The sequence below is a fragment of the Balaenoptera ricei genome, chromosome 1 (genome assembly GCF_028023285.1).
Source record: "Balaenoptera ricei isolate mBalRic1 chromosome 1, mBalRic1.hap2, whole genome shotgun sequence".
NCBI lineage: Eukaryota > Metazoa > Chordata > Mammalia > Artiodactyla > Balaenopteridae > Balaenoptera > Balaenoptera ricei.
The window spans coordinates 18,052,187-18,076,824 of record NC_082639.1 but is presented as its reverse complement, the minus strand read 5'-3'; the positions used below and the strand labels follow the sequence as shown (position 1 = coordinate 18,076,824).

The following is a 24,638-nucleotide window of genomic DNA, read 5'->3' as shown; positions in this document are numbered from 1 at the left end:
GTCCTAATTTTTCTCCCCTCATCTTCCCCACAGCCACTGCTGGAGTCAGGCCCCATACTTCCTTCTGCCTGGTCTTCCCCATTGCAGACCCTAGTCTTCACGCATCCTTTACCCTAGTTCTGGAGTTTTCTCCATATCACATACCAAGTTTGGATTACCAAACCAAACTCCAGTCCACTCGCCCACGCAGTAAAGCCAATTTAGTGACACTGGGTTGTAGTGAAGGAAAGTGCAGCATTTATTGCAGGGCACCAAGCAAGGAGTCCAGGCAGCTGATGCTCAAAAGACCTGAACCCCCTGATGGCTTTCAGGGAAAGGTTTTTAAAGACAGGGTGAGGGAGGGAGGTTGTGGGGTGTATGATCAGCTCGTGGACATTCTTCTGATTGGTTGGTGGTGAGGTAATCGAGAGTCAACATCATCAACCTTCTGGTTCCAAGCTTCTGGGGTCTACGTGCTTGTGGGCAGCATGCACTTAACTTCTTCCACCTGGTGGGGGTTTCAGTATCTGCAAAGCAGCTCAAAGGACGTGGCTCAGAATATTATCTATAGCCCTTGAGAAGGAACTGAATGTCCTTGACTTTGTTTAATGGCTAAACTATTATTATTTTGTCTTGCTTGACTTTTTCTCACTTCTCTGATTAAATTTATTCTTTGGAACTCGGGGAAGGCCTAGGAGGCTAAAGTTTCTCTACAAATAAGAGGCAGGTGGAGGGCACTTGTGGGGTAGGGGAGGGGTGGGTCCTGTCCCAGGAAGGCCCTATAGGGTCCTGCTCCATTACATTTGTAGTAAACCTTTCAATTCAACTATTGTCTGTTCAAATACCTGACTTTCACTGAGCACTTACTATGTACCCAGCAATGTGCTAAATACTTTATAGGCATCATTTCATGTGCCGCTCACAATACAGGGCGATGCTTTTACTATGCCCATTTAACAGATGAGCAGGGAAGTAACTCATCTAAGGTCACATAGCTGGTAAGTGGAGGAGTGAGGTGAAAACACACTAAAATCCTCACCACAGTCCTGTAAGGTAAGTAATAGCCCTTTTGCATTATTTTATTCATTTGGGAAATACGTACTGTGCATCTAGCATGTGCAGGCATTAATCTAGGGCCTTGGGTAGATTGACAAACAGGATAGACAGTAGTGGAAGAGATGGACGGTAAACAATGAAAATATAACGTCAGGTAAGTGCTAAGAAAAAAACATACTGCAACAGGGTAAGGGGAAAGAGCATGATTGAGAGGGGGTGCTGGGGAGACCTCCTCCAGGAGGAGAGGAAACCGGAAAGAAGGTGGAGGAGAGAGGAAATGGGGCCTTGGAAAGATGATGGGTCCTGCCCAGGTCACCTGGCAAGAACTAACGGTCAAGTGAATGGGACTCAAAACCAGGTCCCTGTGCTTTTCTCTGCTTCTCGCTGCCTCTTTTCCTCCTAAGACATCCCTAAGACTGCCTGAAGCTGGGACATCGAGGTAGAAGCTTCTTCTTGACCATTTGGGGGGCAGAAGCATCAAAGCCCTTCTCACATGGCTTTGTCATGAATTAAACCAAGATACCAGAAAATCTGCTCCTCTTGGGGGACATACCTCCATCCACAAATAATTGACCCGTTAGACTAAGTTGAATGTTGCTTTTTTTCTTTTTTAAACAGAATTGATCAGTGAATTTTGTTAAAATGACTAATCTGGCCCCAGCCCCAAGTCGGCCCTGCTGGAAGTCAGGAAAATGTGTCTTCTTCTTTGCAAATTACTAACTCTCCAACCCAGCCTGGAGAAGATTCAGAGAGCAGAGAGGTAGGAAGTTATCCCAAACCACAAACAATCCTTCCTCAGAAATTCCTTCCCTCCATGAAAAATCCTGGGGAGCTGGTGGTGATAGAGGGGGTGAGGGGTGTTCAAATTTAACAAACACTAAATGAGTGCCTACTATGGGCCAGGCCAAGTGGTAGGTATTTCCATATCCTGTTTCAGTTAATTCTCACAATGACCCAGGGAAGTAGGCACTAACATCCCCATTTTACAGGTGAGAAAACTGTGGCTCAGAGAAGTACTGTACCTGCCCAAGTTCATTCAATAAGAGAGTAGCAGAGCTGGAATTTTCTCCCAGGCCTAACTTTCAAGTCCATTCTCTTTTCTCTCTGACACTTACCTCCCTTCTATTTACCAGGTTCTGTCTTGTTTATTCCTTGCCCCCCAACTCTGCAAGAAAGATGTTATTATTCTCATTTTATAGGTAGATCAGGTGAATGGGTTGCTGGAGTTGTCCCCATTTTACAGATGAGGATACTGAAGCTCAGGGAGCTAAAGTATCAGAATTTGAACCCAGGCCCACTGGCTTTCCACTATACGCCAACAGCCCCAGGGAAGACAATCAGAGTGATATGAATGGGGACAATGGGAAATATCAAACTTTGCCTATTTCTTTGGCTGGTTTAAACTTCTTACAAATTGTATCACAGAATCTAAAATTTCCCAAGATCCTGTAGGGAAAGATTCTTGTCTTAGGGGTCACACCAAATGTCCTCCGTGAGCTGAACTTCTCTGCTGCAACTTAAACCCATCACGGGTTGATCTGAGTCAAGAGAGGCCCTCCCTCCCTTCCTGGCCACCACGAGCCTCAGCCTCGCTGTCCCCTCAGATTTCTATTCCCTGGGCAAAGCAATCAAGCTCTTAATTAAATTCTCTGGTTCGAAGTCAATCCGGAGGAAAACAAACAGAAAAACCTCTCCTGTGGGACCTGTCTCCTCCTTGCACAGAGGTTTGATGCTGGAGATACTATCTCTGACTGCTCTCTGGACAGCCATCCCTCACTGCTCCCGGGGCATTTCCTGTTGGCTCCTTCCCCCGCGCAGCCCCACCCCATCTGGCCCAGAGGAAATTGCAATGGGAGGTGTGGGATGTTATCAAGAGTCTCCTGCATGTTCCAGTTAGGAGTGAGTCTCTGGACTGCAGTCAAGCGGGGAGGGTGGGGGTGGGAAGGTTTCAAAGATGGGGAGGGGCAGTGGCAGGAAACACTGAGACAGGGACTCAGGGACATCTGGGCACTTCTCCCCAAGGACAGCAGATACCTGAGCACACGCATCCCCCCTCCCTAGGTGACCTCCATTCTCCTCCGACCACTACTCGAATGGACACAAGGAACCATGGAGAGCTGGAAAGAGCACTGGATTGTGAGTCAGGGAGCCTGGGGTCTAGTCCAGATATGTTACTAACTCACTGTGTGACTGGTTAATCGTAATCAAAGCACAATGTGTTGTGGGATTACTTAAGTGTTATGCTAAATCCCATGCATGGATGATCTTACTTCATTCTTATAATTTTAGCCACCCCCCTTTTTTTTTTTCAAAGAAACTGAGTCTCAGAAAGGTTAAGTGACCAACCCAAAGTCACACAGCTGGTAAGTGGTAGAGCAGAGATTCAAACCAAATAGTCTGTCTCCAGAGCTCAAGCTCCTGACCACATCCTCTAGTTAGTTCCTCATTCTAGGTCTCAGTTTCCCCATCTGTAAATTAACGGGATTGGTGTACTTGCACTGCAAAGACCCTTTCAGCTCTGACAATCTGTGTGCTGTATTCAACATTCACTGGGAATTCTCTGGGCTGAGAATACAAAGATTAGTGAGGCTTAACCTCTGTCCTCAGGTTATAAACACCTTGAGAGTAGAAATCACATCTGAATTATCCTTGCTGCCCTGCACCATTTACCTTAGCACTGTGCAGAGCAAAGGTGCTCGAAATATTTGTTGATTAGATGCATGATTCATGGGGGGAGCACGGGCTTCGCGACTTAGATATAATCGAGGTCCCATTCTGTTACTACCCTTGCAAGAGAAAGTCCCCTAACTTCCGTGTCTGGTTCTTCATCCAGCAGCAATCCACAATGGTACCTTCCTGGCAGGGTTACGGAGCGGGGAATGCACGTTAAGCACTTAGCGTCGTGCTTGGCACATAAGAACGGTTCAATAAATATTGGTTCCTTTCCTTGACAGATTCTCCATCCTTCCCTTTACCCTTCACACCAGCTGGCAAGGGGCCATGCTGCACCCCTCTTTGTTGTCCCCTGGTCGAAGCTGAGAACGAATTTCCACTGCTGGAGACTGGTAGCAAACTTGCTTAGCCAGCTCCTGAGTGGTGAGGAGGGAAGAAAACAGGGAGAAGGCTGGGCTTCCGGTTTCCTGAAAAGCCCTCCCCTGGATTCTGATTCCCATGCAGTGCCTGCTCCTCCCTGGTGCAGCTGTCACCTCTGTCTAGACTGCTCTCCCCTGAAGAAATTGCAAACCGCAGACTGTCTGATGACAAAGCTTGCCCCAGACCGTAGTCCCCTGACACACAATTCGTTCAACCCTCCTCAGTAGATGGCAAGCCTGGCTCCCACCACCCAAGCAAGGTGGACTCTATGGGAGCAGGAGTGTCTGGGTGGCTTCTTTCATGCATCTATCCATTCATCCATCCATCGATGGTTGAATGCCTACAGTGTGCCAGAGTCAGTGCTGTGCATGGGGCATGGCTAGGTGAATAACCTCTACCCTTCAGAAACCCATGATGTTGGGGGAGATGGATGTAAAATAATTGTGAAAGGTGTGGCATTCCAATTACAATTACAGTGATAGGGAACACTCATGGAGGGCTTACTGTGTGCCAGGCACTGGGCTATGTACTTAGATGCACAATTTTAAGTTGGCCCTCATCATAACCCCACGAAGTAGGTACTGTTATTGTGATCATTTTACACATGAGCAAACAGGCTCACAGAATTTATATACAGTAGGTCCCCTACATACGAACCTTCGAGTTGCAAACTTTCAAAGATGGGAACGTGCATTCACATGTCCAACCACATAAGTACTGTATAGGGTACAGTAGTACAGTATCTTTATTTCAAGCCCAGGATGTCCGGAAGCCAGTGTAAAAGCAGCGGTGAGGTAGCTGGTACTACTGTACTCTTCAAGGTACTGTACTGCAAGATTAAAAATGTTTTATTTATTTCTTGTGTTTGTTTTGTATGTATTTTTTGTGTGAAAAGTATTATAAACCTATTACAGTACAGTACTATATAGCTGGTTGTGTTAGTTGGGTACCTAGGCTAACTTTGTTGGACTTCCCAATAAATTGGACTTATGAACGGGCTCTTGGAACTGAACTCGTTCGTATGTAGGGGACTTGCCATAACCTGCCCAGGGTTGCACAGCTACTGAGCAGCGAAATCAAGATTCAAACTCAGTCTGATCACTGAGTCAACACTTTTACCCCCGACTCGGCCCTTGGACCTCCACAGAGGGAACCACCATTTCTGTTCAGGGGGAAGGAGAGGGACCCTGCAGAGAAGGGGTTTTGGAGTTGGGCCTTGAGGGATGAGTCATGGTAAGCCAAGGAGGCAGGAGATTCTGGAAATGAGGGAGGATTCTGATCAATGGAAATGAAGGTCAGAACTTTCCACGTGGGAGGAAAAGCATGAGCCAGCTTTGAGAAGGCAGGGTACAGAGTGGGAACAGACTGGGAAGAGCCTGGAATGCCAGAACAAGGGAGTCAGAACCTCTTCAGGAGAGAATGGGGAGGGCCTGGAGCTGTCTGGGCAAGGGATCCATGTGTTTTAGGAAACCTGCTCTCATGAAGCATGGAGGATGGTTTGGAGGGGTCAGGAAGCTGATCAGGAATTGCCCCAGGTTTTTTCATCATGGCAGCAGTAGGGATTGTGATGATTTCCATGTGAGTTTCACAGTTCAGGGTACCATGGATTGCCAACCTACCCTGTCCAATCATGCCACTCCCTTGCTCAAAGCCCTTCCCTGGCTCCCATGGCTCTCAGGATAAAGCACAGGCTCCTTTACCTGGCATTCAAGGCTCTTCATAAGCTGGCCCCTTCCTGCCTCTCCAGCTGCATCTTGACTGCTTCTCCCCACACTAGCAATATCTACAGACTTGCAGTTTCCCTAACCAAATTCCCTCTTTTAGCCCCTGTGCCTTTGCACATGCTGTTCCTTCTACCGGGGAACTTCTCTGCTTTCCTTCCCCCTTCTTTGCTCAGATGCCTCCTACTCGCCCTTCAAGGCTCAGCACAGGGGTGGCCCTTGTTCACCTCCCAGGGAGGGCATGCTGTCCTTTGCCTCTGTTCCTTACCCGCCCCCACCTCTCTCCCTTCCCCCACACTGCGCTGTGCTTAAGGGCATGTGGGTTTTCTCTCCTGGACTCTGAGCTTCCCGAGAGTAGGGACTGTACTTAGCACATCTGCTGGCCCAGGGTGAGGTCTGAGAAGCTGAAGCGAACCCTCTCCTGCAGACCCAGCCTTTTCCTTAAACCAGCTGTCCAGTGGCACTGTGCATCTCCGGCTGCTTTCGTTGTTAAATGATGTCAGCTGTTAGAGTGTGCTGAGATGCTGCACGTCCTTGTCCCTTCTGTTTCTCATCACTGGTCAGGGCAGCCTCTGGGGCTATCAGGGTCTTTTCAGTGAGGACACACAGCCCGGGCATGTCTATATTTTCTCTGCCATGTGATTTCTGACAGCAGATCTCAGGCTGGTACCTTGGCAGCAGCTACAGATGCTTGGGCTGTGTAGACAGGGCCCCTTCCTCCTCTATGAAGCTTCAACTTGGGGCATCAGCAGCAGTACCTATTTTGGGCAATGCCTACATTTGGCATTGGTCAATCTTCCTACTTCCTTTTTGGGAGAAGAGCCCAGGGCCTGAGTAGAGGGGAGAAGGCCGAGGTGTGGCTGCCAATAACTCCTGTCTTTTTGCCAGTGGTTTATTTGCCTGGGATTTGCGCTAAGACAAAAAGAACTTTTGCATTATTGATGATCATTGATCAGAGCCTTCCAAAAAAGAGAGAGATTGAGAGAGAGATGAAGGTTCTAGGCCAATCATCAAATGGTAAACCAGGAGGGTGAGGAGTGGAGAAAGGAGGGGAGGTCCAGGTGGGTAGAGAACTCATGGAACAGAAGGACACAGAAAGACACTGGAAAGAAAGTCTGGAGAAGCTGCTGAGTTTGGGGTGTACCAGATGTCAAACAGCTGTGTGGGCTGGAAATAAACCAGCAGCAGGGGCTGCTGCTGGCCTCTCCCTACACCCAGTTAAGGAGACTTCACGACAAGAGCTGTTGCCAGGGACAGAGGGTCACTTCATAATGATAGAAGAGTCAGTTCATGAAGATGATATAACAATCCTAGCAGCGGATGCACCTAATAACAAGGCTTGGAAATACATGAAGAACAAGGAGACAAAAAGCCCATAAGGAGGGCTTCTCTGGTGGCACAGTGGTTAAGAGTCCGCCTGCCAATGCACGGGACACGGGTTCAAGCCCTGGTCCGGGAGGATACCACATGCCGTGGGGCAACTAAGCCCGTGCGCCACAACTACTGAGCCTGCGCTCTAGAGCCCGTGAGCCACAACTACTGAGCCCATGTGCCACAACTACTGAAGCCCTCGCGCCTAGAGCCCGTGCTCCACAACAAGAGAAGCCACCGCAATGAGAAGCCTGCGCACCGCAACGAAGAGTAGCCCCCGCTCGCCACAACTAGAGAAAAGCCCGCATACAGCAACGAAGACCCAACACAGCCAAAAACAAAATAAATAAATTTTTTTTTTTAAAAAAAGCCCATAAGGAGACAGAAGGCCAGCTCCCCCTGAGGGCATGAAACTTGGCCATGCCCAGCCCTGAGCCTCTTCCTGAACCTTTCTCCTCCGTTGTTCCTCTTTGTGCTCAAGTCTTCTCTCAACCCTGGTTCTTAGAAGCAGGCAGACTCTTCTCCACACCCCCATCACCTGCTGCAACCTGGGGGTTGGGTCCCCTGCTCAGGATCTGCTGTTTGAATGAGGGAGGCAGCTGCCCCTTCCCCTGCCTCTCTGACCGCAACTCCTGCTACTCACTGCCCTTGCCTCGCTGCCCTCACTTGGAGCGTGGTTTCCCCGTATTTCTGCAGGGCTCACTCCCTCACTTCCTGTCTTTGCTCAGATGCCACTTTCCCAGGGAGGCCTCCCCTGACCTCCCTGTTCAAAGCCTGCACCTCACTATCTCCTTTCCCGGCTTCATTTTCCTCCACACTATTTACCTCTATAAACACTTCGTATGTTTTACTTACAACATTCATGTAAGCTCCATCGGGTCCACATCCGTTTTGTTCACTGTTATGTCCCCAGTGCCTAGAGCATGCCTGACCCACAGATCAATAAATATTTGTTAAATGAAGGGAAAAAAACCTAACTAGGGATAAACACAGGGGACAGGGATAGATGGGGGAGGCTAGGCTTTCAGCAAGGGTATCTGGGCAGGGCCCACCTCTCACCACCCCCTACTCCGGACACAGCCTCTCTCCTGCAGGTGGGAACCGGGGAGCACCGAGCTGCGAACTTCCTCGCCTCCCTTCCTCAGCGCCTACCCACCCCTGGGCCTGGGCCTGCGGCGACGGCGGAGGCGGGGGTTCGGAGCTCCCGGCCGCCCCGCAGGGACAGGAAGGGGCCGAGCCTCCCTCCTGGCGGGCGGGGGGCAGAGTAGGGAGGGAGCCTCGCGGTGTGGGGAGGAGCTGGAGGAGGGGAGCGAGGAGGAGCGGCGGGCGCGGGAAGGGGAGCGGGGAGCAGGAGCCGCAGGGCGCAGGGAGGTGGGGCTCGAGAGGGCGCGGGCCACGGAAGAGTCCCCGGGGCGGCGGGGCGGCGGGGTGGCGGGGCGGCGGGGCGGCGGGGCGGCGGGGCGGCGGGGCGGGCGGCGCCCGGAGCTGGGCTGGGGGTCACGGCGGAGATGAGGCAGTCGCCGGCGGGGAGACGAGGCGCTGCGCGAGGAAGAGGACCCGGGAGGGCGAGCCCGCGGTCCGCACCTGCGTGTCCGGGAGGGGGTAAGCGCTCGGAGCCCGGCGCCTCCCGGTGGGGGGTGGGGGGCGCCGGGGCCCCGGCTGCTCGTAGTCCGGCCGTCCCGGTGGAGCTGGGAGGGGAGGCGGCGCCCTCATCGGCGCCCCGCTGGCCCGGGCGTCCCGCCTCTCGGCGCCTTCAGACGGGGTGGGGGCACTCGCCGTAAGGGGGTCCCGGAGGGCCTGCCCAGCCGAAAGGGCGCGTCAGGGCGCGCGTCCCGGAGCCCCAGGAGCCCCAGGATGGAGGGTGGGCCGAGGCAGCACCCGGGGTCGGCTGCGGGATCCCTGGCGCGCGTTCTGGGGGATCTGGCTGGGCGGGAGGCGGCCCTCGGGCGGGGGGCTGCGACTCCCCCACGTGGCCCCGGGCGGCCGAGGGAAGCCGGGCGCCGCCCCCTGCCGGCCAGGTCCGGACGCCGCAGGGTCGCCCCTTTCTGGAGCGGAGTTGGAGGAGCGTCTAGTGTGGAGCCTCGGCTTCCAGACCCGGAGCCCGGCGACCCTGACTTGCTTTGTGACCTTGGACGGGTCACTGCGTCTCTTCGAGCCTCAGTTTGCACATCTATAATATGGAGAGGATAATTCTCCCCCACTGCAGGATCTGTGGTAAAAAATGAGATGCCTTATGAATGCCTTTTTATAAACTGTAGAGTTCTGTACAAATCCCAGTTAATTACATAATGTCAGAAATGGAAGGGCACTAAGAAATCTGCTTTATTGCAGATGCAGAGAGTGGGGAATAAATCTTGCCCAAGGTCAAACTGCTTGTAAAAGAATATAAGACTAAAGCCCCTTGCCTCACTAGCTCTGGTGAGATTCAAGGATTAAGAGCAGGGGCTCTCAGTCAGACTGGCTGCATTAGCAAACAGGGCTTGGCTGTTTACTAGCCGTGTGACCTTGGGAAAGCCCTTAACCTCTTCTGAGCCTTGGTTTCCTCCCATGTGAAATAGGGATTAGAATGGCCACCTCACAGGGTTGCTGTGCAAATCAAATAGGGTCATTGCTCAGCACAGCACCTGGCATTGGTGGCCATCATGGCTCTGGTTGGTAGGAGCAACCTCTCACTCTCTTCCTTGGAGTCAGCTTCCAGGGTTTTCTAATCGGCCACACCGCGTGGGTCTTTGCTGTCCTCTGGGTGGCGCAGCCACAGCCAGGGTCTAAGCCTTCCTCACAAGGACATCAAGGGACTCTTCACCAATAGCAGCCAGCAAAACCATTTGGGCAGCTGGGCCTTCTACAGCCTTTGGTCTGTCCAGCTGGTGGGGAGAAGTGGGTGGCCTTTGTCATGGAGGCATCGGGAAGCCAGGAACTAGAGGATGGCATGGGAGGGAGGGGGCTGGCTACCTGGACGTGACTGGCAGGCCCTAGGGCCTCTTCCCCTCCTAATGGTGCCTAGGACAGGCCCAGAAATACAGAGATGCTTCCTCAGTTGGTCAGTTACCTGATGGGTAAATAATGAGGGTGGATACCCCGGGTCATCCCTTCCCTCCTAGACCGCAGGTAGATGATTGTTCTTTTTGGCAAGAGTGATATGAATGTGAGCAGAAATACAGATTCTCAAAGCTGGGAGTTCCCAGGACCTGAGAGGTCCCTCTCTTTGCACAGATGGCTCCCATCTGAGGCCCACAGAGGGTCAGGGGCTTGCCAAGGTCATCAGTGTCCACCAGGAAGCTGAATTCAGCAGACACTGTTCAGTCTTTGACTTTCTCTGCTGATCACTCCTTTCCCTCGAAACACTCTCTTCTCCTGGCTCCTGTGACTTAACACTGTCATATTTTTCTTCTTGGTCTCTGTTGTTTTTGCAGATTCAGCCTCCTTTCTACAGCCATTAGCTGCTCTGCTCTCCCAGGCCCTCCTCTCTCATAGTAGATGCTCTTCCTGGATGATCTCATCTACCGCATTGGCTCTAGTTCCCCCCTCTGTGCACATGGCTCATAAATGCATGTTTGTTGTCAGCCAGGCACTGTTCTAGGCCCTGGGGTTATAGTGATGAGCTGACAGAAGGTGCTTGGGTGGGGAGGGGCAGGGGAAACAAGCAATAAACAAACAAGCAGAAAATATCAGATATGGTAAAGTGCTAAAATGAGCATGAAGCAGGGTGATATAGTAAAGGATGAGATACTTTATGTTGTCTGGTCAAAGCTTTGCCAGGGAGGTGATATTTAAGGAGAGGGCTGGTAAAAGATGAGGTCAGAGAGGTAGCTGGAGGGGGCAGTGGGTGAATCATGTAGGGCCTTGCAGGCCATGGTGAGGATTTTGGATTATATTCTGAGATGGGAGCCACTGGAGAGTTTTAAACAGAAGAGAGGGAATGCTGTTATTTCTCCTCGGCTCATTTGAGCCTTACATGAAGAGTTACTCTATATTGATTGTGAGCCTATTGTGCTCTGGTCACTGGAGTGGGGAGGAAATAGGTAGGTCTTCAAGGAGCTTCCAGGCTCAGGCATAAGAGGCACAAACAAACCTGGAGTCAGGAGAGGGTTCAAAGGATGGAGATTTTGCATCCAGTTGACCAAGGAAGGCTTCCTGGAGGAAGTAGCTTTGAGAAGGGCCTCAGAGAGCAGATTATAATAGATATGTAGGAAGGGGAATGGGAAACATTGCTCTTCCAGGCAGAGGAACAGCCTGAACCAAGACACAAATGCCCCAAATGTGTGTAGAGAAGTCAGGGGAAAGGAGACAGAACCCGTGGGGGGAGTGAGAGTCCGGCTAGGTAGGTAGGGAGTCCGTGCTCTTCAGAGCAAGGCCCTGGACCTGGCCATTTATTTGCTGTGTGACCTTGAGCCAGTTGCATTACATTTCTGAGCCTCAGCTTCCTCATTCCTAAAAGGGAAATAAATGGTTAAATGCTGGGGGAGAGAGGGAAGGAGGGAGGATTCCAAGTGTTGGGGATGGGTGAGTAAGACCAGGATAATGCCTACAAAGGAAGAAAACAGTCGGGAGGGGCTGGGGTAGGGGGGAAGATAGTGGCTCAGCTGAGTTTGGGTTCCCTATGAGACATCCAGGAGGGATGAACAAAGGACATTTGTGGCCAGAGGCACAAAGCACGGAGTTGGGGGACAAAGGTAAAATTGTCAGTGTGCTTCTTTCATTCATTCTTTGAGTAAATCACTACAGAACCACTATAAGTATTGAGACCAAAACATACAGCTGTGAACAAAACCGGACTCTGCTCCAGGAAGTTACCATCTTGTGGGGAGAGAGACCCATAAGCACTGATTACAGGATGATGAGAATTGTACAGTATGAACAATGTCATGAGGCACCGGCTGGCACAGAGGAGAGAGGCCAACCCCACTTCAGTGGAAGGAGTGGACACGTTTCCGCAAAGAGAAGACAGTTGAATTTGATCCCGAGGGTGATATCAGAGTTGGATGGGTGAATGAGGCGGAAGGGTACCCCACACAGGTCCCTGGGCTTCGTGACACACGTGCCCCCCTCCCTTCCGGAACTCAAGTCCAACAGGGAGACAGGCAGTCAGCAAGTGAGCCCAGTCTAGGGCAGTCCAGTGTGATGTGTAATGAGACCAGTGGGACAGGGAGGAGGGATGGTCAATTCCATCGCTGGGGTCCAGAGGAACCTCCAGAGAGGGTGGAGGAGACAAGAGGAAGGGCATTGCAGATAGAGGGAATAGCCCGTGCAAAGGCTCAGAGGAGTGAGAGAAGCACAGTGTTTTGCAGGAGGAGGTCTCAGCCAAACTGGAGGTGGGGTCTCTTGCTGAGCGCAGGTCAACAGGAGGATGAGAGGAGAGGCCTGGCCTGTGCAACCTCTGGACAGGTAAGCAATAGGAAATGAAGAAAAAGGATTTGGGGTGCATGGCAGGGAAGGTTTTCCCAAGCTGCAGTCCCGTGGAATAGGTGTCATTGGCCCCAGGTCCTCTTCACTTGCTAATTCTATTTGTCCTCTAGTGCTCAGCTTCAAAGCCACTTTCACCTGGGGATCTTAGGGTTGCCGCAGGTTACGTGTCCCCCCCTATTTTACCGTGGTTCCCTGCATGCACCACTGTCATCCTCTGTGGTCCCAGGTCCCAGGAGGGTTTCCCCAGGGCCATGGTGTCTCCCTAAGAGCAGGGTCCACATCTGTGTTGCTCTTGGCAACATGTGATAAGCCTTTTTTTTTTTTTGGCCGCACAGCGCAGCTTGTGGGATCTTACTTCCCCAATCAGGGATTGATGAACCCATGCCTCCTGCAATGGAAGCGTGGAGTCCTAATCACTGGACAACCAGGGAATTCCTGTGAAAGGCTTTAAGTAATTAGCTATTGAACGGATGAGGAAACAGGGTCAGACAGGTTGAGTAACTTGCCCAAGGTCACAGAGCTAATAAATGACAGAGCTGGGAAACAAATTCAGTCTACCTAACTCCAAAGCACTACCTGACTCCAAAGCGTATGTTCTAATCACGGCTGTATTGTGCCCCCCAGCAGGGAAAGCAGATGGTGAATCCTGTAAACACCAACAAATTCAGTGTTTAATTTCTAGGAAATGAATTCCTGTTGTTAGTACCCAGCTCATCCAGTCTGGAGAAGACAGCCTCTCCTCCGTCCTAAAAACAGTTTCACTCCATCGGCTCAAGTGCTTTCTGGGGACCCAGATGTGTAGCATCTGGCAGGGAGGGGCAGGTTGAGCTCCAGGACCAGGGGATGCAGCCCTAAAAGTTTCTTGCAGAGTGTGGTCTGTCCTGCCACTCTGCTCCCAGGATTACTCCCCTAGGATGGAAACTCAGATGGGAGGCGGGGAGAGGATTTGAAAATGCCAAAAGCGTACGGTGTGAAATGGGCATGAGAGCGTCTGGATGCTCCTGTCCTGGATGCTGCTGCAAACGGGAGACAGTGGATGGAAAGGAGCATGGATGGGAGTCTGAAGACTTGGTCTCTGCCTGTAATTCACGGTGTGACCTTGGGCAAGTGTCTTACCCTTTCTCTCCCTATCAGCACCATCAGGGAGTTGGAGTGGATGATTCCTAAGAGCCCTTCCTGCTGTGACACTCAGATCCTTCTTGAATCCCAGGGCTGACATTACTATCACCCCTCACACAACTCAGTGTGGCCAGTGGAGCGGCAGCATCACCTGGGAGCCTCTCTGAAATGCAGAGTCTCAGGTCCTGCTCCAGACCCCCAGAATCAGGATCTGCATTTTATAAATTTATTTATTTTTATTTATTTTTATTTTTGGCTGCGTTGGGTCTTTGTTGCTGCGCGCGGGCTTTCTCTAGTTGCGGCGAGTGGGGGCTACTCTTCGTTGCGGTGCGCGGGTTTCTCATTGCGGTGGCTTCTCTTGTTGTGGAGCACGGGCTCTAGGCACGCGGGCTTCAGTAGTTGTGGCACGTGGGCTTCAGTAGTTGTGGATCGCGGGCTCCAGAGCGCAGGCTCGGTAGTTGTGGCACACGGGCTTAGTTGCTCCGTGGCATGTGGGATCTTCCCGGACCAGGGCTTAAACCCGTGTCCCCTGCAGGCGGATTCTTAACCACTGCGCCACCAAGGAAAGCCCAGAATCTGCATTTTAAATAAGATCTTAGGTAATGCATGTGCACATTCTTAACCACCTTCCCACCCTTCTCTTTGGGCCGTGCTGGAAAAGCAGGCAGAGGATTGCGTGCTGAGTGCGGGATGAAGGTGTCTGTGCACCCTCCCATCACTGGACCTGGCAGAGAGAGAGACCCCATTCAGGTGAGAGTGATGGAGCCCAGCTCATAACAGGGACCCAGCAGAGATTTTTTGAATGTGTGACGGCACATATGGTTAAATATTTGTGAATGCAGAAGGGAGTGGAACTGACTTGACTCGTCACCTTTTATGAGTGATGGAGCTCTGAATTGAGCAAGCCAGGTTCGAATTCTAGATCTATAGTGTCCTAGCTTTGGGGCTTAGGCAAGCCATTTCTTTGAGCTTCAGATTCCTTCCCTGGGAAATTACTATAACAGCACCAACTTCAGAGGGTTGTGGTCGGACTTAAATGAGTTGATATAGGGGAAGTGCTTAGAACAGTGCCTGGGACTTCCCTGGTGGTCCAGTGATTAAGACTCCGTGCTCCCAACGCAGAGCGCCCGGGTTAGATCCCTGATCAGGGAACTAGATCCTGCATGCCACAACTAAGAGCCCACATGCCACAACTAAAAAGATCCCACACACTGCAACTAATACCCGGCACAGCCAAATAAATAAATAAATATTTTTTTAAAACCCTGCCTGGCACATAGTAAGCTCTTAATAATGTTGGCCATTAATTTACTACTACTGCTATTCCAACCCTTGCCCACACAGCACCGGGTACTGTCCCAACCCCTTCCTGGGATTGCATTAAGTTTCATGAGAACAGAGTCCCAAAATGACCCCTAGGGGGCGATATCACCCATGTTGTAAAGACCGGTTCTAGACCGGTGCTATCCAATAGAAATACAATTCAGGCCACAAATGTAATTTTAGATCTAGAAAATTTAGAGGTAGCTGCGTTTAAAAAAAAGTGAAATTAATTTCAATTGTATATTTTACTTACTCAATATATCCAAAGTATTATCATGTAACTGATATAAAAATTATTAATGAGATATTTTACATTCTTTTTTGAACTAAGTCTTTGAAACCCAGGGTGTTTTACACTTAAAGCAGCACATCTCAGTGGCCACATTTCAAGCTCTCAATGCCCACATGTGGCCAATAGTGACTATTCCAGAGTTTCTCAGCGCTGGCTCTGAATCCCAGCTGTGCCACGTATTGCCTGTGTGGCCTTGGGCTAGTCATTTCACCTCTGTGGATCTCAGTTTCTTCATCTGTAAAGTGGGGAAAACAACTCTGCCCCAAGGAGTAGTCTTAGGGGCAGATGGTGAGAGTTTAAAACTTCTTTGACCTCTTTCTCACAAGCATGGGAGAATTCAGTGAGAGCCTTTGTACAATGCATTTAGTCATTCAAGGTGGTCCCTTCCCTGTTGAAGGCTGGTAATTGACCCAGCGCAAGGCTTTGGAAACAAGCTTTACCTGTCTTTGACTTTTTAAAGATAACAAGCTTGCCAGTGATGAAGATAACCAGAGATCATCCAGACCAGTGGCTTCCAAACCTGGCTACACCCTAGAAACATGTGGGGAGCTTTGAATAATTACAGTGTCTGGGCTCTACCCCTCAGGGGTTGAAGCCTGGACATCTGTTTGTTTGTTTGTTTGTTTAACAGCATTTGTATTTTTTTAAAGTTCCCCCAGGTGATTCTGATGCACAGCAAGAGACTCCCTGATCTGGTCCAACCCTCTCATTTTCAAGATAGAGAAACTGAGGCCCAGACGAGGAACTGTCTTTTGTAAGGTCACAGAGAATTAGTGGCAGAACCAAGCTAAAGCCCAGGACTCCCGTCTCTCAGTCCATGTCTCAGGGCCCATTCCTCACCAGTTCATGGAGCCTTTTATAAACACTTATTGACCTCTTGCTCTGGGCCAGCTGTCAGGACTATAGGAGCTAAATAAGATATGGTCCCGGCACTCGATGTCCAGGGATGGAGACAGTCCTGTGCGGCTGTGGGCATCCAGAAGAGGGGTATCTAACCCTGGGGAAGCTGTCCTGGGGAAAGCTTCAATAAGGCTTCATGGGGAGATGCCAGAGCTTAGTCCTGAAGGGTGACTTAATTTCCAGACAGAGACAAAGGTGTAGAGCAGGAAATAGCACTGGGACATGGGTATGGCAGCAGGATGCTGGCAGAAAAACAAGCAGATCTGTGCTGCTAGGGTGTGAAGGTCACAGCCAGCTAGGTTCAGAGGTGATGCTGGAAATGTAATTAAAGACCAGTTCATGAAGGGTCTCTTAAACCAAGCCATGGAGCTGAGACTTAATCCCGGGTGCAGTGGGAGCCACTGGAGGATTTTAAGGGAGTGACATGGTCAGAGTTTTAGTTAAAAGGAGGATTCTGGGTGTGATGTGGTAACAGAATGGAAAGGAGTTGAGGCAGGGAGACCATTTAAGCCAGAGAAAATTTTGGCCTGAAACAAGACAGTGGCAACAGGGATAGAGAAGAAGGAAAAGAGCCAAGGCAGAGTTAGCTTTCAGCAGTGGAACTGATAGAGTTTAGTAATTCAGTGAAAGAGGGGAAGAGTTTAGTAATTCAGTGAAAGAGGGGACTATATCAGTCAGCTATGGCTGTGTAACAAGCCACCCTCAAACTCAGTGGATTAAAACAATAACATTTATTACTACAACTCATGCATCTGGAGATTGACTGACTTAATCTGAAATGGGCTGGGCATTTTTGCTATTTTAGCTGGGCTCACACATGCATCTACCCATCAGCTGAGGAGCTCTGTTCTCTGTGGGGATTTGCTGGGGCCTTTAGTGTGAGCAGCTCTGCTCCACATGTTTGTCTCCTCCTCTTGGGACTGGTGGCTAGCCCACACACTTTCTTCTCATGGAGATGGCAGAGTGCAAGCGGAAACATGCACAGTGTCTTGACTAGATTTCGAATCGGTTCACTGTCACCTCTGCCTCACTCTGTTGGCCATAGCAAGTCCATGCTGAGCCCAGAATCCAGGAGCAAGGAAATACACACCTCGTCTTGACAGGGTAAGATGGAGGCAGCATGGGGTAGTGGAAGCATTGAGCTGAGCTGGGAGGAAGGTGGAACTTTGTGATCTTGGGCAAGACACCCACCTCTCTAGGCCTTAGCAATCTCAGCTGATTAGATTGGATTATATCATTTTTTTAAATTAATTAATTAATTAATTATTTTAAATTTTTGGCTGTGTTGGGTCTTCGTTGCTGCACATGGGCTTTCTCTAGTTGCGGCAAGAGGGGGCTACTCTTCCCTGTGGTGCGCGGGCTTCTCATTGCGGTGGCTTCTCCGGTTGTGGAGCACAGGCTCTAGGCACGTGGGCTTCAGTAGTTGTGGCGCACAGGCTCAGTAGTTGTGGCGCAGAGGCTCAGTTGCTCCGCGGCACGTGGGATCTTCCTAGACCAGGAATCGAGCCCGTGTCCCCTGCATTGGCAGGCGGATTCTATTTTTTTTTTTTTTTAATGTCTGAAACATTTATATTAACATATTTCCATACAAATAACCCAATGAAAGTTTAGTGTTAGTTGTTTTGTTTGTTTGTTTTTTTATACTGCAGGTTCTTATTAGTCATCAATTTCATACACATCAGTGTATACATGTCAATCCCAATCGCCCAATTCAGCACACCACCATCCCCACCCCACTGCAGTTTTCCCCCCTTGGTGTCCATATGTCTGTTCTCTACATCTGTGTCTCAACTTCTGCCCTGCAAACCGGCTCATCTGTACCATTTTTCTAGGTTCCACATACATGCGTTAATATACGATATTTGTTTTTCTCTTTCTGGCAGGCGGATTCTTAACCACTGCGCCACCAGGGAAGTTCCTGTTATGAACAATTCTTGCATATGCCTTTTGGTGAACAGCTGTACATGTTTTTATTGGGTATATAACTGGGAGTAGAAGTTCTGGGCCAGAGGTTTGGCTACTTGTTTGTTTGTTTTTTTTTAACCATGAGGCATGTGGGATCCTAGTTCCCCGACCAGAGATTGAACCCGTTCCCCCTGCACTGGAAGCATGGAGTCCCAACCACTGGACTGCCAGGGAAGTCCCTTGGCTACTTTTTATTTTTTGACATTTTCCAGATTTTATAATTGGAGAAACTGAGGTGAAAGGTTGACTTGCTCAAGAAACTGATTAAATTTCAAAACTTGCATTCATTTACAGATAGATAGACTGATTGATTGATAGACACACACTCACATGAAAACTTCTCAGTCTTCCTCTCTTATTTATTTCACCTGCATGACACTCCCGGGAGATAGACTTGATACCCTGATTTTACAGAGAAGACCCAGACTGTGGGAGGTCCCATGAGATAGAGAGAATGAGATGAAATAACAGCTGCTGTGGATGTACTTTGTGGAAATCATTCTCAGATTTGTGGAGAATGATTTGCCCGTCCAGGACTCACTCATCCGTACCACACAGCTTCCAGAGAAAGAACAGGCATGAATTCCTCTGTGGGAGATTGATTCTACTGCAACAAATCTTTATCACAGCCTTGTTTTTTTTGTTTTTTCCTCCAAAAGGATGGGACTGGCTTCTGAGAATACATGAAACCCATACATCCTGTTTGTTTCTGGCAAGGTTTTATGACTCGCTTAGTTAAAATAAAGATCCTTCCGAAAGGGGAGGTGACTGATCTCCCTGTAGGCTGGAGGAAGCCTTAGTTAAGAGTGATAAAAAGGACACCTGTGGTATGGCAGCCACTGTGCCTTCCTGGAATCCACATAGCAGTTCTGGGAAAAAGGTTCTGGGACCCCCATTTACAGATGGGAAGAAAAGCGCAGGAGGTGAAACGACTTGCCTCCATCCCACGGTAGGGATTGTTTGGTGGGAAGGCGCTGAAAATCCTCTGATTTCTTTCTCAGGGCCTGGTGTGTCCATTTGAACTGGCTCAACTAGGAAAAGTGCAAGTTGCTACAAATGAAGTTTCCTGGGTCTAGGGGCTGCTCAGGGACATCTAAGGATAAGGAGTATCACTGGGCATGGAAGGCTTCTTCCTCCTCTCCTAGGGCAGGTGGCTCCCCTCTCTCTGCTCCTTTCTCTGTCTGCTCCGTTCTCCTGCCTCTCTCTGCAGACCTGTTTTTGTTTGGTTTGGTTTGGTTTGTTTACTTACGGCTTTTCTGCTCCCCACCGCCGCTTGCCCTGGCTTTGGTCATGGCTGTGACCCGACTCTCGCCCCAGCATCCTTAGCTTTCTAGTTGCTTCCCCTCCATCATCTATCCACCCAGCTGCTTACAATCTCCAATCTAAATTCCCCAGAGAGAATCTGCTGGCTTGTTTTGACTCACATGTCCACCGTGGTCCAGTCAGCTGTGGTCAGAGGTGGTCTGTGGACCAAGTTGGGACTGGGACCCAGGTCTGTCTGCCTGCTTTTTCCCCTCCACCCCTCTGCAGAGATGCTGGAGCTGGAGGATGCATGGTATGGCTAGAATCTGTGTGATCCGGATTCCAGGGAAGATGCTGCTGGGCTCTGGAGAGGCTGAGGAGGGTCCTTGCTGCTGCTGTGATGGCTCTCAGAAGTGTGGTGGGCAGGGGAGAAGCTCCCTGGTATGGCTGGTAGTTCTGACAATGGCAGACGTCACTCACTAAAATGGACAGTGATGCCTTGTTTCTAGTGAGGGAAGAGACCTTGTTGCCTGGAGACCTGAACATGGTTGGATACATCGTAGAGAAACCAGAGAAGTCATCATTTCCTATGTTGGGCATTTGGATCCATGTTCTTACCAGTTCTCCCCAAACTCCGGTGAGGTGTGAAGTATCACCTCCATCACTGAGGCTCGGAGTGCTTAAGTGACTTACCCAATGGCCACAGCGAGGAAGTGGAGAAACGGGGATTGGGATCTGAGCCTGCCTGACCTAAAATGTATGCTTTTAGCCACTCCCCTCCAGCTCTGTTACCATGGTTACATTTGTTCAGGATGCTACAGTTACAGCACATCACATACATGATCTTACTGGAACTACTAAACACCCCTTTGGGGCAGCATAGCCATGCTAATGTTCCCATTTTACCAACGAAGAAACTGAGGGTCAAAGAGAAATCATGTCTTGCCCATGATTACCCTGCTGGTCAGTGGCAGAGATGGGATCAGAACCCAGATCTTTGGGACCAGGATGTATGGATAGGTATTAATGTATCAAAATCAATGTATCAGTGCTGGTAGTGTGGTTCCAATACTACCAATGCTGGTAGTGTGGTTCTCTTTTTTTATAATGTACAAAATTAAGAAAAATTACAAATATTTCATTCCCTACAAAAGAGTGTATATAAATCTATATAAAACATACTTACAGATTAAAGACTAACAATAAACATCCATGTACTCACCACCACCTTAAAAACGAGAACATCATTGATACCTTTAGAACCCTTCCACGATGATTACATCCCCTCTTCCTTTCCCCTCTAGTGGTAACCACTATCCTGAATTTTATTTTATTATTATTATTTTTAATTATTTTATTTATTTTTGGCTACATTGGGTCTTCTTTGCTGCACGCAGGCTTTCTCTAGTTGCAGGAAGTGGGGGCTACTCTTCATTGCGTTGCGCAGGCTTCTCATCGTGGTGGCTTCTCTTGTTGCAGAGCACGGACTCTAGGCATGCGGGCTTCAGTGGTTGCAGCACACAGGCTCAGTAGTTGTGGCACACGGGCTTAGTTGCTCCGTGGTATGTGAGATCTTCCAGGACCAGGGATTAAACCTGTGTCCCTTGCATTGGCAGACAGATTCTTAACCACTGCGCCACCAGGGAAGTCCCTTTATTTTTTATTTATTTATTTATTTTTGGCCGCACCACGCGGCTTGCAGGATCTTAGTTCCCCGACCAGGGATCAAACTCGGGCCCCCTGCAGTGAAAGCCCTGAGTCTTAACCACTGGACCACCAAGGAATACCCCTGAATTTTATATTTAACATTTCCTTGCTTTTCCTTATGGCTTTGCCACATATGTTTATATCCTTAAACAGTTTGTTTCTTCTGGCATGTTTTTGACGTTGGCACTGTTATGTTTGAAAGAATCATCCACTTTGATGCGTGTGCTTTGGTTTGCTCAGTCTTGCTTCTCTGTAGCACCCGTCATAGGAATATGCCACATTCTGCCATTCTGCTGCTGATGGACGATTGGGTGGTTTCCAGTTGTTTGCTGTTACAGTCAGTACCACCGTAACTATTCTCGTTCCTCTCTGCTGGGGAACACATCAAAGAGTTTCTCTGTCTTATATACCTGGGAGTGAAATTACTGGGTCATGAGGTAGTCATTACATTTTTAGATTTACGACATAAGGCCAAATTGTTTGCTAACAAGGGTCCTCTAATTTATACTCTGCTAGTGGGAGATGACAATTCCTGTTGCTCCACATCTTTACCAAACTGACATGACGTGATCGGATTAAAATTTTTTACCTATCTGCTGGATGAAGATAGTATCTCATTGTTGTTTGAATTTTTATTTTTTATCTTATTATTTGAAGTGTGATGGGAAAGAGGTGGTTGACTCTAGAGCCATAGTCTGTATCTCCAAAGGTAGTTGGATTGTGGGAAATTCCCCCCAAATTTGTTCCAGTTGGAGAAAGATGGCAGTCAGGAGATAGCCTCAGAATCATGTGAATTCCTGCAAAGCTCCAGCCCAGCATTCCTGACCGAGGCAATCCACCCTGTCGTTCTTCCCAAGATGTCACCCACCAGCCTCTCAGGCCTTTCTGAGCCCACGCCTTTCACTGGAATGAGGTCATTGGAATCCCTGGAACCCAAGGAGTGACCGCCAGGGTTTGTGGGGCAAGCACACCAGCCTTCTGTGAGAAATGACGGCACCTCGCTCACCCAGACCGTCTGGAGGGAAGAAAATTCCAAGCAGTCCAGCCCGACTTCACATTTTCCCTGTGAACCGAAGTGGGAGGAAATCTTCAGCCAGAGGCCTTTGGGGAGGAGCACGGGGCAAGGAGAGGGCTGGGGTGGCAGGAGGGAATCACCGTTTTCACTTATCACCATGAGATCCTAAACCAGCTTCTCTCCTAGAAGCAAACGTGCCTTAAGGCTTTGCTTCCTGAATTGAGGCAGTGTGGAGAAGAGTGGAAATTTCAGAGCTGGCCCTGGACCTGGTTTTTCCACTTGCACATGGACAACCTTGGGCAGGTGACTTCACCTTTCTGAGCACTGATTGGTTTATTTTTAGGTTAGGGGTCCTAGGTGGAGTTGGCCCCAGGGCTAACTCAGTGCCTGGAACATACCAAGAGCCCCATGAAAGATAGTATGATAGTATTCCTCAAACTTTGGGAATGTTTTAGAGCAGGTGGCTTAAGATGAGTTTTCTTAAACTGAAGCTGTTTCCCCTCCTCTAGGCAGATATTTTTTAAAGATGAAGCATGATTTTGGGAAGTTGGAGGGAAACTACCACGTTCCACATTTAGCTTTTTAATGTTTTAAAATCAGTCAATCAATAGACATAGACTGAACCTTCCCAACAAAGCCCTGAGCCAAGCAGAATGAAGGAAGTAGGATGATAATGATTCTTGACACTTCTCAGCCTTTTAGTGGGTTTCAAAGGCCGACCTTGCCCAGAGCAATGAAAGCTCCACAGCAGCCCTGGGTGGCATATGGGGTGGCTCCTGTTTGGGGAAGAATCTGAGACCTAAGGACTTGCCCCAGGTCATACAGGAAGGCTGGGGTAGAATAAGGATTAGAGCCCAGATTGCCCCAGTCCAAGCCAAACCCTCCCCTGTGCCCTGCTGCCTCCCATGCCCGGTGCCAGCCACCTCCTGAGCACTGTCCCCTACCCACCTCTGCTCTCTGCACTCCAGCCTCTGGGCCTTTACTCTTGCCTTTCCAGCCACCAGGAATGCCATCCCTCCCGACCTTGACTACTAAAACCCTTCTCCTTAATGTAGGCAACCAGTAGAACAATACACAGGCCTTAAGAATGATATTGTGGGGACTTCCCTGCTGGCACAGTGGTTAAGAATCCGCCTGCCAATGCGGGGGACATGGGTTCGATTCCTGGTCTGGGAAGATCCCACATGCTGCAGAGCAACTAAGCCCACGCGCCACAAATACTGAGCCTGCGCTCTAGAGCCTGCGAGCCACAACTACTGAGCCTGCGAGCCACAACTACTGAAGCCCGTGTGCCCAGAGCCCACACTCCACAACAAGAGAAGCCACTGCAATGGGAAGCCTGCACACCCCAATGGAGAGTAGCCCCCGCTCGCCGCAACTAGAGAAAGCCCACACGCAGCAACAAAGACCCAACACAGTCAATAAATAAATAAATAAAAATGAATAAAATTATTTAAAAAAAGAAAAACAGGGGACTTCCCTGGCGGTCCAGTGGTTAAGATTCCGCGCTCCCAGTGCAGGAGCATGGATTCGATCCCTGGTTGGGGAACTAAGATCCCGCATGCCCCACAGTGTGGCCTAATAAATAATAATAATGAATGAATCAATCAATCAAAAAACATACAAACTATGAAACAAATTCTTACATAATAATTATGATCACATTTTTAAAAAGTGCATGTGTATATATATATTCTACCTTGCCAGCTCCATCCCAGGGTCCTTGAAGCTACATGTCTGCTTCCCTTGCTGGGCTGTGAATGCTTTTAGGGCAAGACCTGTTTGCTAAGCTGACCTGGAAGAGATAAAATGAATCATAGGGATTCCTGGTGGAGTTGTAGCATTCCACACAAGGCAGGGGGAGACACAGTGGGGCTGTGGACGAGGCTAAGGGGTCTTGGCATTCTTCTTGCCAACCCCAAATACCCAGGGGCTGCCTGCCAGGCCCCATGGACTTCAGACCCCAGGACTTGCCCCTGTCCCAAATACTGAAACCCAGATTCAAGTCCCGAGACACAGAGGAGAAAAGAAAATGATTCTTTAAGATTTTTTTTGTGACTAAATTTCCGGTTTTCATTTGGAAAGCCAAATGTATTTTCTGGATTTGGACTTTCACCATGAAAAATGCTCTGGGGTTTTTATTTTGGCAGTTAATTTCTTTGCTTAACGAAAAGGTGGTTTTGTTTTATTTTGTTTTGAGTCATGCATGCTCACTCTAGGAAATTTGGAAAATTCATATGAATAGAAGAAAGTTCACTGCCCCCTCCCCAATTCATAGAGAAATAAATTGTAACAATTTGGTATCTTTCCAAGTGGCCTCTGTGTGTGTGTGTGTGTGTGTGTGTGTGTGTAATTTTGTTTAGTTTCCATTGTTGCTGAATAAATAGTATGATTTCTGATTCACAATTTACAGAGGTGGTTTCATGTCCTTGTAACAAGCCTGTGATGC

At 49.3% G+C, this 24,638-nt stretch overlaps 2 long non-coding RNA genes across 3 annotated transcripts; one reads left to right on the top strand and one right to left on the bottom strand.

The window, feature by feature from the left end:
• Nucleotides 1–315: 315 nt before the first annotated feature.
• On the bottom strand, nucleotides 316–8,441 carry LOC132360778 (uncharacterized). The gene is made up of 3 exons (XR_009501178.1): nucleotides 8,273–8,441; nucleotides 8,076–8,147; nucleotides 316–487 (listed from the first exon to the last, which is right to left on the bottom strand). It is a non-coding gene; the product is annotated as an uncharacterized LOC132360778 (long non-coding RNA).
• A 250-nt stretch (nucleotides 8,442–8,691) lies between these two features.
• Nucleotides 8,692–20,866, top strand: LOC132360742 (uncharacterized). 2 transcript variants are annotated; one of them, XR_009501171.1, is made up of 4 exons: nucleotides 8,692–8,822; nucleotides 12,509–12,605; nucleotides 18,144–19,375; nucleotides 19,756–20,866. It is a non-coding gene; the product is annotated as an uncharacterized LOC132360742 (long non-coding RNA). The 2 variants fall into 2 exon arrangements; XR_009501170.1 differs by lacking the exon at nucleotides 19,756–20,866 and having other exon boundaries at nucleotides 18,144–19,749.
• The last annotated feature ends 3,772 nt before the right edge of the window (nucleotides 20,867–24,638 follow it).